The sequence below is a fragment of the Herpailurus yagouaroundi genome, unplaced genomic scaffold, assembly GCF_014898765.1.
Source record: "Herpailurus yagouaroundi ecotype Mexico unplaced genomic scaffold, PumYag 28, whole genome shotgun sequence".
Taxonomy (NCBI): domain Eukaryota; kingdom Metazoa; phylum Chordata; class Mammalia; order Carnivora; family Felidae; genus Herpailurus; species Herpailurus yagouaroundi.
Genome location: NW_024412376.1, coordinates 160,877,742 through 160,892,498, shown reverse-complemented (window position 1 = coordinate 160,892,498; position 14,757 = coordinate 160,877,742). Strand labels below are relative to the sequence as shown.

The 14,757-nt window shown below is 50.5% G+C and overlaps 1 protein-coding gene across 1 annotated transcript in view; it reads right to left on the bottom strand.

The window, feature by feature from the left end:
* The window catches only part of HS3ST1 (heparan sulfate-glucosamine 3-sulfotransferase 1), a 29,801-nt gene extending 16,644 nt beyond the window's left edge, over nt 1-13,157 (bottom strand). Inside the window, exon 1 of the mRNA XM_040494412.1 lies at nt 12,709-13,157. The gene's annotated coding sequence lies outside the window, so the exon portion shown is untranslated. The remainder of the gene's footprint in view (nt 1-12,708) is intronic.
* Between the last annotated feature and the right edge of the window lie 1,600 nt (nt 13,158-14,757).

Sequence of the window (14,757 nt, the reverse complement as noted above, 5' to 3'; positions counted from 1 at the left end):
CAAAGGACAGGCCACTGGGTGGAGGTGACTCTACCCGGGGAACATCTTCTTGGGACAAAGGAGAGCTGCCCATCTAGCTCGAGACATCTGAACGCCAACATCAGCCTCCTCTCCAAGAAACAGAAATATCTCTGTTTATAATAATGGCACTTTCGGGGCACCTGGGTGGCCCTGTCGCTTAAGCGTCCGACTGCAGCTCAGGCCATGATTTCACGGTTCGTGAGCTGGAGCCCCGCGTGGGGCTCTGTGCTGTCATCGCAGAGCCCGCTTCCGATCCTCTGGCCGCCTTTCTCTCTGCCCCTCTCCCGCTCACGCTCTCTCTCAAAAATAAGTGAGCTTAAAAAAAATATATGTTTATAATAATGACACTTTCACTTCTCAACTCCACCGGAAACCCTCCCACACCCCTTCTCACCATGCAGGTCCCCACATTCTTCAGCAATCCTGCATCGATCTCCTGGACCAGGCGCGGGGGGGTGCGCAGCTCTAGAAGCGGTGGTTTGCCCCGCTCTCCAGGGAAGCTGTTTCCTGAGGGATGCGGCCAAACCAGCAAGTGATGACACTAATGTCACCTGTGTGGGAAGGCACACTCCAGGACAACTGCAAAGGCAGGGCCACGCTAGGGTAAGAGAGATGAACACCCCCTCCCCAGGCAGCCCCTCCTCCCTTGGCTGCTCATCCCAAGTGGGCTGGTGGCACGTCTCGGTTCACGAAAGTCTCCCAGAGACCTAGAACGACAGAACACCTGCTGTCTCAAAGCAGTGCACATCACAAGCGAGAGGGGAAGAGAAAATGCACAATGCATGGGAGGTTCTCAAAGCCCTGGGCCAGATGTGACACGCGTCACTTGGCCTCACTGTCCTTGTGCACAGTAAGTCACACGGCCACGCCCACCTTCCAATAGGAAAAGTGCGACCCTCGTGTGTGTCCACGGGGCTACCACACGCACATTTATTCATCACGCGGGGGGGCAGCGGATGGCAAGGGCATCCAGGACAAGCCTGTGACACGGCCCATAACTGGGGAGGATGGGGAGAGGGCAGCCGGGCACAAGACTGCACAGGGCAGAATTCTTGTCCACATTCCTGATTTATCTGGGGGAACGCGGGGTGGTGGTGCTATGGTCTGAATACGAGGCATTGGACGGAACAGCAAACAGCGAGTGTGAGGCTTGAAAGACGGGAACGTGGACGCCATGCTGCGGGGACTTGAATTTCACTCCTTTTACTATATAAAAAACACAAAACGGCCAAAGGAAAGCTAGCCTCTGATCACCCACCACGCATGTGAAACATCCTGTACGAATCACCACATTTAATCCCGACAACCCTGAAACAGAGGGTCCTGGGGTCCTGCGTTATTTCTTAGGTGCCACGTGCCTGCCAGGCACTGGTTCAGGCTGGTTCCCGGTTTGGGGGCTCTAGACAACACCTCCGTCCTCCTACAGTTTCACCTACTGAAACAGAGGAAACATTAAGTAAATAAGTGTATAAACACGCATAATTAAAAATCACGAACAATATGTGACTTCTGGAGAGACTACCTTGCCCAAGGGGATGCCACCGTGAAGCGAGGCGGCCAGGCACGGACCTCTCCCTGTGTTTCAGAGTCCTGCACTTAAACGCTGATACTGTAAATAATGGGGCTCCTTGGGATGTTCTGCATCGGGGGACAGGGCAGGGACCCGATTATGTTTTTGCGAAGTCTGCTTGGGTCAGGGGGAGAGCTTAACATAGAGAAATACTGCAGACTGCAAATAGCTGTAAAAGTGACAGAGCTGGGGAGGCAAATAAAAGTGAAACCAGAAGAACACAAGATGTGTGTTTCAGCTGAAGACAGCAATAAAAGAGACAGGACGCGGAACAGGATCAATTCCCGGACTACGATGTACAAACATGAGCGTAATAGTTGCTCAAAGGCAACAGGGACCAATTCAGGGTTACGTAGTTGATTAATTGTCCCCTCCCACTGTTTCAAATGTCTGTGGGCCTCCGTTTCCTCTTCTGTGATTCTGACCCATGGCATGTGACCAAGTTTTTGGCTAATGGGACCAATAGGGGAATCCTGCACAGGCTTTTGGGAAAGATTCCCTTCTCCAATGAAAAGAAGAAGAGTCCGCCCACCTTGTTCTTTTTGTAAGAGCAGAACACTGAGAGAGGCCACCCCGGGGAAAACATCACGGCCCTCTCACCAGCTTGGGGGGGGGGGGGCAGCCGGAAGGAGGAGGCAGACTGGAAGGTGAAATACTGTCCTTACGGACATTCCTGATCTGCTTTTCAAACAAAATCAGCCTTACCAGCAAGAAAGGCTAACCGGGGCCACTCAGTACTGCATTATAGATATTTGGTCTGTACCAGGCTCTCAAATAGGTGTTTTACATGCATCATATAACACGACTCTTACCTCAAAAGTCCATGAGAAGCATGAACCCAGTGAATAGGTAAGGCAACTATATATAAGGTTTGGAAAAACAAAATCATTTCCCCCAAGTCAAATAATATACTCCTTTCTGGGGCAAAGGGTATCCTTTTGTGCCCAGAGTCACTATGAACTCTAGACTGGCCTAGCCCCAAGGATGCTCTCCCCTTGAGAAAGACTGAGGAGGATGGGTCCATCCCCCATGGAAATGGTGGGTTCCTATGATGTGTGTAGACGGGGCTTAGAGACCAGGGAGGTGTAACCATTTCATAGGGAATAATCAGGCAGAAGAGATGCCCCCTGCAACCCTCTTTACTAAGGGCTGATGTTTAATGAAAGGAGATTTAAAGCCAACTCAAGAGCAAAAAACTCCCTTGCAGCCAGAGGAAGACGACGAGGGGCACCGTGGCGGGTCCCTCCCCCAGACAGCACTGGGTGCCCCGGTCTTCAGTCTGTACCTGTGATTTTGTGCTGTCACTGAACTGGAGAGAGGCCCCAGCTTCACCTTTTATATCCCATTCTCCGTTCTTTCCAGGACCACCATTACAGCTGTGTGTCTTTCCCTCAAGGCCATGGACATTCAGTTGGGGTCCTGAGAAGCTTCGGGGAAGGGAGTGGAGGTGGCATTGACTGAAATGACAGCACTGGGATTTAGTCCGGGGCTTCCGAAGACTGCCCCGTTACAACAGGTCACAGCCTTCCACACTCTTCAAACTCTGCTGTCTGCTTTTAAAGGTTTCTCCGTCCAGGCTGCTTCTCTAGTTCCTTTCTCTCCCCCTCCCTCTTACCCAGGTTCCCCTCCTCTACTCGGTTCCTGCCCTCACATCTCCTTCCTTACCTTCTCTGCATTGCTGCTTCCAATCCCTTGGCCCGGAAAACGAAATAATAAGGTTGGTTTAAATTCTATAAATGAACACTCGAGAAACAAAGAGCAAGAGACTCAGACAGTCTCCCCTGAAAACGACGCATGAGATCAGTCCTGGTCCCTGACATTCTAGATAGAGCCTGTATCGCTTCCTTCTGTCGCCTTAATAATGGTATCTTTTTTGGTAACGTTAACTGTGAGTCAGGCGCTGTGGGATGCTTGCCTTGCTTGTTTGGTTTAATGTGCACTAAGCGATCCTGTGCTGCAATTGTAATTATGCCCATTTTGCAGATGCGGAGACGGAGGCTTAGCGATGAGAAGGAACTGGCCTCTCCTGCTGTTCTGCGGCGAAGAAGCACCCGTTGCTTTGTGGCTGAGAAGCAGCAAAGTGGATTCTAACTGGATCCCTGGCTGGGTAAGCCTGGGCGCTAACTGTTGTGCTGTTTCGCCTGTTTTCTGGCGCGCGCTGCAGGTAAATAAACACTGCTAGTGAGCAGCTCAGGTTAAATGAAGACTTAGTAATGTTCTATGAAACAGAAACTAATGACCTGGCCATGGGCAGTATCTCACTACTGAGGAAACCATAAAACTGCTTTGGAAAGTCCACGGGCAACGGAAGCCTTGTTAATTTCGCTCCCCACCAGGTTATTACCTAAAATGGAAACACAGCATTTTCACTGCCATCCTCAGAGCAACTTACTCCAGCAGTCTTCAGGGAGCTTTCTGACTCAATTTATCACCTGAGGTCAGCTGCTGGGAGGAGCGAGTCTGGAAGACCCTGTAACAGTTCTATTAGCTTTGGATTCAGCGGAAGGGGGGAGCAGTGGCAGGTGTGGGTTTTCAAAGCCCAAAGTTTCCTTCAGTGGCCTCAGTGGAGCCCTTGTATGGGCCTTGTCTTTGCAACCCCAACCCTACGAGAATGTGCTCGGTGCAATATTTGACTGTATCCTGGTGGCCTCACGGGGTTAAAACCCCGTCTTCCAGAAGTTGTTGGGAATAATCTGGTGCACGCTGTCACCACTTGGGAGAGAATCTGTCTCACTTATTAAATGCACTGAGAGATCTGGTTAGAGCCACAATTCTTTTGCTTCTGTGAGCAAACAAACAAGCTTGTCTTGAACTGATCCGTTGCTTAGCTCACCAGAGAAAACAACCCCTCCTTTTCTCCTTGGACCACACCCCGGTCCAAGGTCAAGATTACATCACCTTCAATATTACTGTTCTCCCCTCTCTAACTTCTTAGGATTCTAGGACTTTCACCAAAATAATCTCTCAGAACAGTCCCCACGAGAATAGAAACGTTTAATAAGATACAGTTCTCCCAGTCAAATTCATATTTCATAAAACAATGGATAATTTTTTAATACTTAGTATCTGGGAAACACCTGTGCCAAAACATGACAGGCTGTTCAAACTGAAATTTAACTGGATGTCCTATATTTTTACTTGTAAGATCTGGCAACTCTTCACAAGAAGAATATAGTTTTTCTGGAGATTTTGCTAGGCATTTTCTAATGGCAATCTCCTGTAATTCTCATTTGAACGTTAACAAAACAGAAGCCCAGAAAACTGTATTTCTCAGGATGACGGTCGGTGAGGGGGACATCAGCCATTCAAACAGATGTGACTTCAAAAGCCACGTGCTCTCCACCACAACAGTAACTCCAAAAATCTAATCCCAGAAATCTGTCACTGTCACCTTCTCCCTCCTTCCGATCCTGGACGCTGGGGAAAAAAATACCTGGCGTAAGACATAATTTAAATAAAGTGCCAGCAAGTTTTCCAAAGGAGACTCCCAGTCCGTGCTCACTCCTCGCCACTCAAGTATTTATTTTTCTGAGCACAGCAAGGCAAGCATGCTTTTCATTTCAGCTGCATCCGCCATCACCTTTCTCCCGCTGTATTTAACTGCTGATACAGGACTCTGATTGACTCTCCTAAACTAAGGAGTGGAGACATTTACATGAAACAGCTTACTGCGCGTGTACCTAATCGGCAGGAATTCTAGGGGAAATTCAACAAGACACAAAATGCATCTCGGAAAGTGCTGAAATGGAAGTTCTTGACAAATAAAAGGAGATGCGAATGTTTTAAATCTAAATATATTTCTTCCTTTAAAGAAAATGCGGGCTCCTCGGTCCTCCAGGGATTTAAGGAGTCTCCACCTTGGGCCATCTGCTCACTGCAGGTGGGGAATCATGGCTGCAAATCTGGGATCTGCCTCCCTCGTTCTGGGGATCTAAGAAAAGTTGCCTCAATTCCAGACCTCAGTTTCCTTAAATATAAAAAAAAAATGAAGATGCTAAGAGCTCTCCGGCTCCCTTGAAGGGCTGGGTGCAGGAAAAACAGCAACAACCAAAAAACAAAAAACAAAGGAGAATATGGGTATTATCACTCTACATAGAAGTAAGGAATTATCAGTGTCATGATTTTCTTTTTTCTTCCCCATTTTTTTATTCAATCTTTTTTTCATTCTTTGTATGCCAGAATGCTTTGGAACAGCCCAGATCTGTTCAGCAAAGGGTTCCTGTTAACCCGCTGTTCACCTGGGCTGACCACATTAGGAATCCCTAACTTGGACAAATGACTCAACGAGGGCTTGGGGGTCTATACAAAGGGTGACTCTGTTTTATCATCCTTCTTTGGCTTTTCTCTCCATGCCTCTCTCTCTTTCCTTAAATATTTCTTCCCCAAGAAGCCTTCCCTAGTTCCCCCGGAAAGAAATGTTGCCTCTTGTTTCTTTTCTGAGCAACCACTTGGAACCAGTAGCACTGTTCTAGGAGCTGGTGGGAGAAACATGCCTGCATGCCAGATGTCTGCCCTCCTGGGGCACATGTTCTGATGGGGAGGCACAGAATAAAGCAAGAGAGCCTGAGAAGTTAACACGGTGACTCCAGATAAACATTATTGCTACAAAATCATGCTACGAGAGAAAAGGACTGCAATGAAAGAAATCAACACATTGATTGGAGGGAGGTATTCTCCAGGAAAGGTGTGTCAAGGACCCAGGCAAAGCCCCAAGCACTATGCATTTACCCCTCCTGTGTAAAAACATGCTAATTGATCTGACTGCCACACTCACTCTAAGTTCCTTAAGAGTAAGATCTATTTTTTAATCTTCTACACTACAGTCAACATCAAAGCCCAGGGTAAATTTGGCAGAGTACGTATCAGAGTTTCAAAGGGCACAAGTACCTTTCACACATAGAAACAATTTTTAAAATACCTCATTTTGCGGGCACCTGAGTGGCTCAGTTCAGCGCGCAGAGCCTGCCTCTTTTCTTCTGTTCCCTTCTCTCTCTGCCCCTCCCTTGCCCATGCTCCCTCGCTCAAAAAGAAACATGACACAAAATTAAAATACTTCGTTTTTGTGATACAAAATGAACTTTCAGAAGGATACAAAATGTCATTGCCAGGTAAAGAAATTAAAGGTTCAAAAAAATCTTCACTGATGGTGGGGTCCTGGCTTCAACCAGGCAGAGAAGCAGAGACAGAAAGGGTTCCTAGCACAGATCAGATGCTTGATTACAAAGGTACTGAATGCCAAAGTTCCAAGTGCCAAACCTCAATAGTTAAGGCGGACGTCCCACAATGCTTGCTCACTTTAGTTACCTACTCTTCTGTGATCATTTATTAATGTCTTCCACGCTGCTCTCCAATTTCCTTGAGGACTAGTCCTTGATGGGTTTTGTTCATTAATGGATTCCAGCACTTACTCCAGTGTCTGGCACCCGATAGACACTCAACAAATGGACTCAATAGTCGATTTCATTAAAATTAACAGTATAGTCTGGGGCGCCTGGGTGGCTCAGTTGGTTAAGCATCTTGACTTCTGCTCAGGTCACGATCTTAAGTTCCGGCCCCAAGTCAGGCTCTGTGCTGACAGCTCAGACCCTGGAGCCTGCTTTGGATTCTGTGTCTCCCAATCTCTATCTGCCCCTCCCCTGCGCTCTCTCTCTCTCTCTCTCTCTCTCAAAAATAAACATTATTATTATTATTTAAAGAGTACAGTCTGTTATCAGGGGTTTACCTACAACAGCAACTCCTAGAATACAATCAAGGGTCTAAACTCCCACACCAACAATCTTTTATGTCAGATTATGACATTTCACTTTGATTACATTGAGTCAGAGACTGAACTTTGAGATCCCTGGCTACTGGCCTAAGGTATTAGCCTAGCACTCTGGCTTTTCATATGGCCTTCTCCTGATTTCTCCTTAGCATATCACTATCCAAAGGAGGACAGATTATCATCCATCTTGCTTTAATCTGTCCTGTCCCCTGGAAGGTAAGTACAAGGTCAAGGATTTCCACCTGTGTTATTCCCTCCTGTGCCACCAGTGAATAGTGCAATCCTCGGTCCATGGCTGGAAGTCAGTACACGTGTGTTAAAGGTCTAAATGTGATCGTTGTAACTGCCTCTTAGGACAGGGAACAGGAATCACCAAGCAAACGCTCCATGAACATGAAGGGTAACTCACTGGAATGCTGTCTACACAGCATGCCCGATAACACCTTTGCTTCAACATTCTGGGAAACTGATTTTACATAGTCTCATATTCCAACCGATTTCTTCTCTCTCCCCAGAAACCAGAGGCCATACACTGGAGGCCTGTGCGACAGATATAAAGTCTACTTACAGAAGTGCTCTGTTTGGCCCACATGGTATTATTTTTTTTAAAAAATCGACTCAACTGCGGGTACTTAAAACTCAGTAGATTCCTTGCAAAATGGTGAGCTTACAGCTCTTGGAAAAAAAAAAAAAAATCAGATGTGGCTGGACAGGGCCAGGGGTCCTGGCCACCCCGACGTTGGGGCTGAGCTCCAGTGCCCAAACCCCACACTTCTCAACCAGGCACCGGCTAAGGCCTGTTTCACTCAGGCTGGTACTGGCCTGGCCTCGGAAGGCATTTGAATGTACGACCCCTGCTGGAAAGCTACCAAAAAGCAGGCAACATGGAGGAAAAAAAAAAAAAAAAAAAAAAGTAAAGAAAAGATGCCAACTGGGATCTATTTCCATTATGTTCAAGCTATTCCTCGGAAGAATAATGTATTCATTTTTCTAGAACTCTGGTGGTACCACATAACCATTGACAAACTATGGCCCAGTAAATATTATTCTAACGGCCTGAAAAAGCTATGAGCTTAATTCCCTGTGGGGAGAGGAAGCTGAGAAAGCTTCATGCCGGAGGCAGGCCTGAAGGGATCGGGAGAGGCTGCACAAGAGCTGGTTACGACTGCGGCTAACTCAGAAAAAGGAGCTTCCTTGAAGACTAAGGGTCACCTCCAGGAATTGATGAGAAGCTGAGAAGCTAAAAAGCCAGGCTTGGAAAAAGAGAAGGAAGGCACCTGGGTGCCAGGGAACATGTCAGGGTCATGCCATGGGAACAGCACCTCTGGGAAATCCTGAAATCTCCCGCTGCTGCTGACGCCACTTGATTCATGACTCACGGTGGTAAATGAACACTTAGCTGTCCTGACGTCCCTTAGCAAGTCCCTCAAGATGCCAGGTCCCAGGTGGGATCCTCCAATCGAGCCTCCGTTCAGGGCCCAGAGAGATGGACAAGGAGAAAGAGCGCCCCACCTCCCACTGAAAAGTGCCTCCAGGGGCACCTTCCAAAATGCAAAAGTCCACTGTGGGGTAGGAGGATCTTAAGTGGTGATGGGAGGGATGGGGCAATACGATCAGTGCAGCGGCACAGAATGAGAACAGACAGACCCGAACTCCAATCTGGAATCTTCTGTACCTTCAAGAAAACCAGTTAACTTTTATTCTGATCTACACATTCCAAATCTCTAAAATAGAAATCATGCCATCTGTCTGTGCACAACACAGGGTTGCTGTGGAGATTCCGTCCAATCGTTCATTCAAAACTACTTGTCGAGCCATTTATTAAGTGACCAGGCACTTAGCTAGGTCCCGGGGACAAATCTGGAACACCCACAATGCAACAGAGACCCAGTGCTTTATGCTGATGACAGATTTAGACAAGGGAGACCCAACTCCGGTCTTGAAATTGATCATGTATTACTCTGCCCCAACTGATGCACTCATCTGCAACTCTTCTCCTTTTGTGATTAATCAATTTCAGCTCCCTTCCTCGAAATACACATACATACATACATAGGTTAAGATACAAAATCCATTAAGTTAACTCTTAAAAATACTCTAAAAAATTTAACTCTGACCCTGAAAACAAGCGACTAACGGTTCTGAGGAGCAGGGAGGCCTGGTGCTGACGAATTTTAGGTGATCACAAGGAGATACCAGCCCATTATATGAAATCCTCTCCCCCATTTAACCTTTAGCATATGTAATTGACGCAGACATTAGCAATCTGTAATTAACATTAAAACAGACCAAATGAAATTTGCAGGAAATACATGGTAAGTAGCCCTGAACATTTTTCACCCTTGTTTCACAATTGCCAAATGCTCTGCACATACGTTTTCTCACTTTCTCATAAAAAATCTTTCAGCCTCTTATTTTTCAGAGGAAGAATTCAAGGCTCAGAGGGAAAGCTAATTTGCTTAGGGCCTGGGGCAAGAGGCGGCCTGCAAATCCCACTAGCGCACTCACCACTCTCCCCACTTAGAAAAGGGCAGCTTCAGTAGCAAGCACTGGTTCATTGGTGGAGTCCAAAGAAGATACACCAAAATCACAGAGGACAACTTGGTCTATTCCAACGCCCACTGAAAAGTTACTGCATTTGCTACATAGCAGCTAGAGCATTACAACTCTCCAGCTTTGTCTTCATCCCTCCAAGACTGTCTCTCAGAACGGGGATCCTGGCTTAGAGACATGCCCCGGAGCCTGCTGTCTGAGCCCTGACCCTGGGACAGGCTCACCTACAGGATATCAATACATTGTAGTGTTCTTCTCTCCAGTCTCTAGGCTCAACAGAGAGAACATGACTCACGACTCAGTACTCAAGGTGGGTGTGTGTTACCCTGGGTAGATGCCCTGGCAGGGGAAAGGCAGTGTGCACGGATCAAGCAATTCTACATCAGCCCGTCCGTACTTCCAGCCCCTTCCGGTCACTATCAGATGGTAATTCAAGGTAAGAAAAGCTTCCACATTGCTTTTCCCTTCAAAGAGCTCTCTCGGGGGGCTTTTCCAGTAAGGAACTTTCTTCTTTTGACAACGAAAGCACAAGCCCCAACTGTATTGGGGAGTCCAAGCAAAGGGTTCCTAAGCATATACACAGTGTAAAGCACTGCTTTGGACTGGAGGACTTGTGGCTTCATACTAGGGGTACCAACAACAGAGCTTCCCTGGGATTTTCCCAATCCCATTTGCAAGTTCAAGGTACCACTTTCTCATCAGCTTCCCAAGCAAACAAAACAAAACAAAACAAAACAAAAAACCAAACCTCCCATTTTAAAGCTACAGTGCACCATACACCAGGCAGCTTGGGCCAATCCTCACTCAATGCTGCTGTCCTAATTAACTGCCAGGACTTAGGAATGCTTAGTCACGAAGTTGTGAATCCCAGATCCCCATCAACACGGGCTGAGAGTTAGAAGGACCCACTGGAGCCCAGAAAGGCTCCTTGAGAAGCTGATCTTTCTCTTCTAGTTTTGGGGAAAACCTTATGTAACACAGTGGTCCATTTGACCATGTTACTTCTGCAATCTTATGGAAGTAAAAGAATGTAAGCCCTGGAAATGCAAAGAATAACGCGAGGATTTGCAGTTGAAGCGTCCATCTCCCGGAATTTCACGAGGCCAGGCTTTTCTAGTTGCACCCAATCTTGCTGAAAACAAGAGTGTTTCCAAACGCCAAAGGATGGGCTTTCTAAACACAGGGAGACAGAAGTTAGGTTATGTCCCTTCCTCCCCCACCCCTTCTTAAGACGGAATTCCTGGAATTAACCCTTGAGTGGAAGTTGGTAATTGCCTTTCAATAAAATTGGGTGAGATGTGGCTGCAAAGCGAGAACGCAAGAGTTAGGACCCAAAGGATCCTGCGTGCGCCCGGGCTGCAGCCACGAAAGCCAGCCAAACGACGGCGCCCGGACGCAGGGACTCCTCCCGGGACCGGCTCCCGTGGCGGGCGGCGGGCGGCGCAGCCGAGCCGGTGGTGCCCGGGTTCCGAGAGCTCTGGCTGCGGGAAGAGGAGCGGATACTCTCCATCCTCACTTGGCTGTTCCTCGCGGCTGCTCCCTGCCAGCAGGGTACCGCTTCTGGGCGCGCAGTGCGAAGAGAATGGATTTGGAGTCGCCTCCCCAGAATCCCCCCAAAAGCACCTTCCTGCAAGTAGTGGCTAAAAATAGCCGGCGGATAACGCTGGGGGAGGAGCGAGACGCGCGCAAGGCAAGGCGAAGCGAGGCAAGGCTACGTCTTGTCCTGCACAGTGGAGGGCGGAGGAGAGATGCAACCCAGCTCCCGAGAGAGGGGCCTGGGTGCACGAAGAAGCGGGGACGCCCGCCAGCGAAGGGGGTGAAATGGAAGACGCACAGCGCCGGCAAACAACCGCGCAGCCAAGCGCACCCCCCACCCCGAGCCTTGCAACCCCGCTCCAGCTCCCGCCCGCTTCTCCATCCTATGCCCGGCTCTGGAAGCCGGCCCTCCGGCTCCCGGGACAGGCTGGGGCCAGAAGGGGGAGCAGCGCGCAGTCCGCCGGCTGGCTCAGAGAGCGCACCTGGAGATGTCAGGCTCGCCTAGTTGTGCCCCCGGTTCCGAGAGGGGGTCTTGTGCGCTCCCATCGCGGGTGGGCGCCCCGCCTCCCCCCACCCTCATCTGCCGCCACCACCCAAGGTGGTGCTCGAAATAGAAACAGAAGCAGAAAAAAATCGGTGAAAAGTACTATGAAAAAGCAGGACGGTGTAGAACTGGCATTCGGGAAAGAGATTACCTATGGTCCATCGCCTTAATCTCTCTCCGCCGGAACATCCCCGCCCCTTGGGAGATGTCCCGTGTCTCCTCCACTCCATCCAAATGCAAAGGCAAGGCAGACCTAGGTTTCCCCACCCGGGGTGCTCTCTCCACCGACTGACTTTTGCTGACTGTATCCCTGCCCCAGTTCCCGGCCAGAGTGGTACCCGGGCTTTGCTGCGCGCTGCGCTCCGGCCGCCCCGAGCCGTCCCAGCGAGATGCGCTGGGCAGGAACTAGCCCCCTGGCTCTGCTGGGGGAGGATCCAATCCACAAAGTCAAAAACCCGAAAACCTGTCCATAAGGAAAAAAAAAAAAAGTCCCTCGGGATTTGCAGGGCTGAGAGGGCAAGGCAGGAGGTGAGAAGGATGAGAAAACCCCGGATCTCTCCTTCCCTGTTCCCCCAAATCCATTCCACTTGCTCCAGCCTCGACTCACCTTGGGCTTTGCGCTCGCCCTTAATCCGGGACGCCGGTGAGGGCACCCCGACGGCCCCAAGTCTTGCCACTCCCCAGCCTGGGAGGCCCCCGCCACAGGCGCGCGGCACTCACCTGAGCTGCGCCGCGGTCCAGCCGGTCCGGCGCCCGAAGTCGGCTCTCGGGCTGGGCCATGGGCAGCGCCGCGGAGCACCGGCGGCCGGCGGAGCGAGCCGGGAGGGAGGGGGGCGCCTCGGGGCAGGCGGACGAGGCTGGGGCGCAGGCACCCACGGAGATCCAGCAGAGACGGCGGCTGGTAGCTGCCGGCGCGCCGGGGACTTTGCAGGCGGGAGGCTCGGCGATCAGTCCCGCGGAGGGGAGGAGCGGGAGGAGGAGCAGGAGCAGGAGGAGGGGACGGAGGGGGCCGGGCCCTGAGGGAGAGCGCGTTGGGCAGAGGAGGATCGCGAGCGCCCACTGCTGCCCGGCCCGCTCCGGTGCTGCCCCGAGTCGGGCCCGCTCCGAGCGGCCGCGCCGGGTTCTCGCCTCGCGCCGACCGGCAGCGGACAAGTGCATCAGGCCCCGCGGCGTGGCGGCTCCTCGGATTTCAGTCCAGAGGGAGGAGACCCGCGCGGCCCGGAGGGTGGGGTCGGCTGTGGATTGGGTGACGCTGCCTGCGCCGCAAACCTGGGACGTCCCGTCCACGCCCTCTCCCCCGCTGGGAAAGGCTAGGTCCGAACTCCAGCCTCCCTCCCCCCTTTTTCTGCACCCTCCAGCTCCGCACGGCCCTGGGGTTGGCGCCCTTCCCACGTGCGTCTGCACACCCAGTTTCCTTCCTGGCAGGTGACCCACCTTAGGCCCCGCTTGCGCCGCCCTGGAGGCGGAGGGGGCCCTCCCCGGGAGCTCGCACCGCCTCCCGGCCGGGACGCCAGCGACCCGGGAGCCCCAGCCGGCGCGGGAATCCGCGCCCGGAGCCGGCTCGGTTGCGCGTCCGGGAGTGGATGCGGATTTCCCGGGAGAGCGCGGAGGATTCACCTCTGCGTTTGCTGGCACCCCAGGGTTGCAAACGTCTGCTCGGAAATCAAGCAGGGATTCTCTGTCCCCTCCCCAGATGCAGTAGCTGGAGGTTTGGGGTGAGAATTCCACCAGCATCTCAGTAGTTCAACTTCGGAGTTAACGGTTTCGAGGGGTGTGGGGCTGGGGTCCCCTAGCGGAGGCTGGATCGCCTCCCTGCCCCGCTTACCTGAGCCAAAGGTAAGCTGCCCTCAGAGACAGGTCGGCAGACAAACGCGCTGGTAAGCAGGAAGGGAGGCGCCAAGAAACACGCCAAATGCACCTCCAGGTAATTAATTCTCAGTGAGATTTCAGCACATCTTCCGTCTCGTAAATATTGGAAGATAAATATGTGGAAGAATTCGACTTTGTCATTTAAGTTTGAAAAAACAATCTTTCCTTAATTTTACATAGTTTGGAAATACTTGCCCATTGAAGGAACGGTTGCCAGGGAGAAATGGACCCCTTTACTCGAGGAAGGTTACCTATTTGCCCCCTTAGAAAGCGAGGCGATGACCACCGGCATTTTCTATCTGATACAGCCAGTAGCATCTGGGAGCCAAGACCCGAGACTTGTTTTGGAAAACAAGCTTTTAGGGGTTTTTGTGACCCTGGCGATTTCTCTGAGCCAGACTAATGCTGATATAGGTATTTTGGGTAATATATGCATGTATAGATGCATTTTTAAGTCATTTTAAAGCCCTACTTTGAAAAGCCTCAGCATTTAAATTTACATTAGCTTTAAAAGAACTGCTTCCGCCCCCCATTCTATGAAGCTGTGTGAAATAGTATATGAGGTAGTACAGGTCAAACGGTCATCTGAGATAAACCCTTGCCAATATCCTTTAGCTCCTACCAGCAGCTAAAGCCAAGTGCAGATCAGGAGTTCTTTCAAAACAGGGGGCAGCTTTGATGTTCTGCGTTGGTATGATTACTTTTTTTCCTTGAGAGTTCAAATTGCTTGCGTGTGTAGTTGGGAATCTCACCTCTCATTTGCAAGATGCCCAGGGAGGCTGCCAGTCATTCTATTTAGCACCCTGGGAGCCAGAGGGCAGGTTCACTGATCCCCTTAGTTCCCCACTACAAGTCCTGAAAAGGAACAAGAACCTTAGGCCCCAGCCCCAAGTCTCTTCT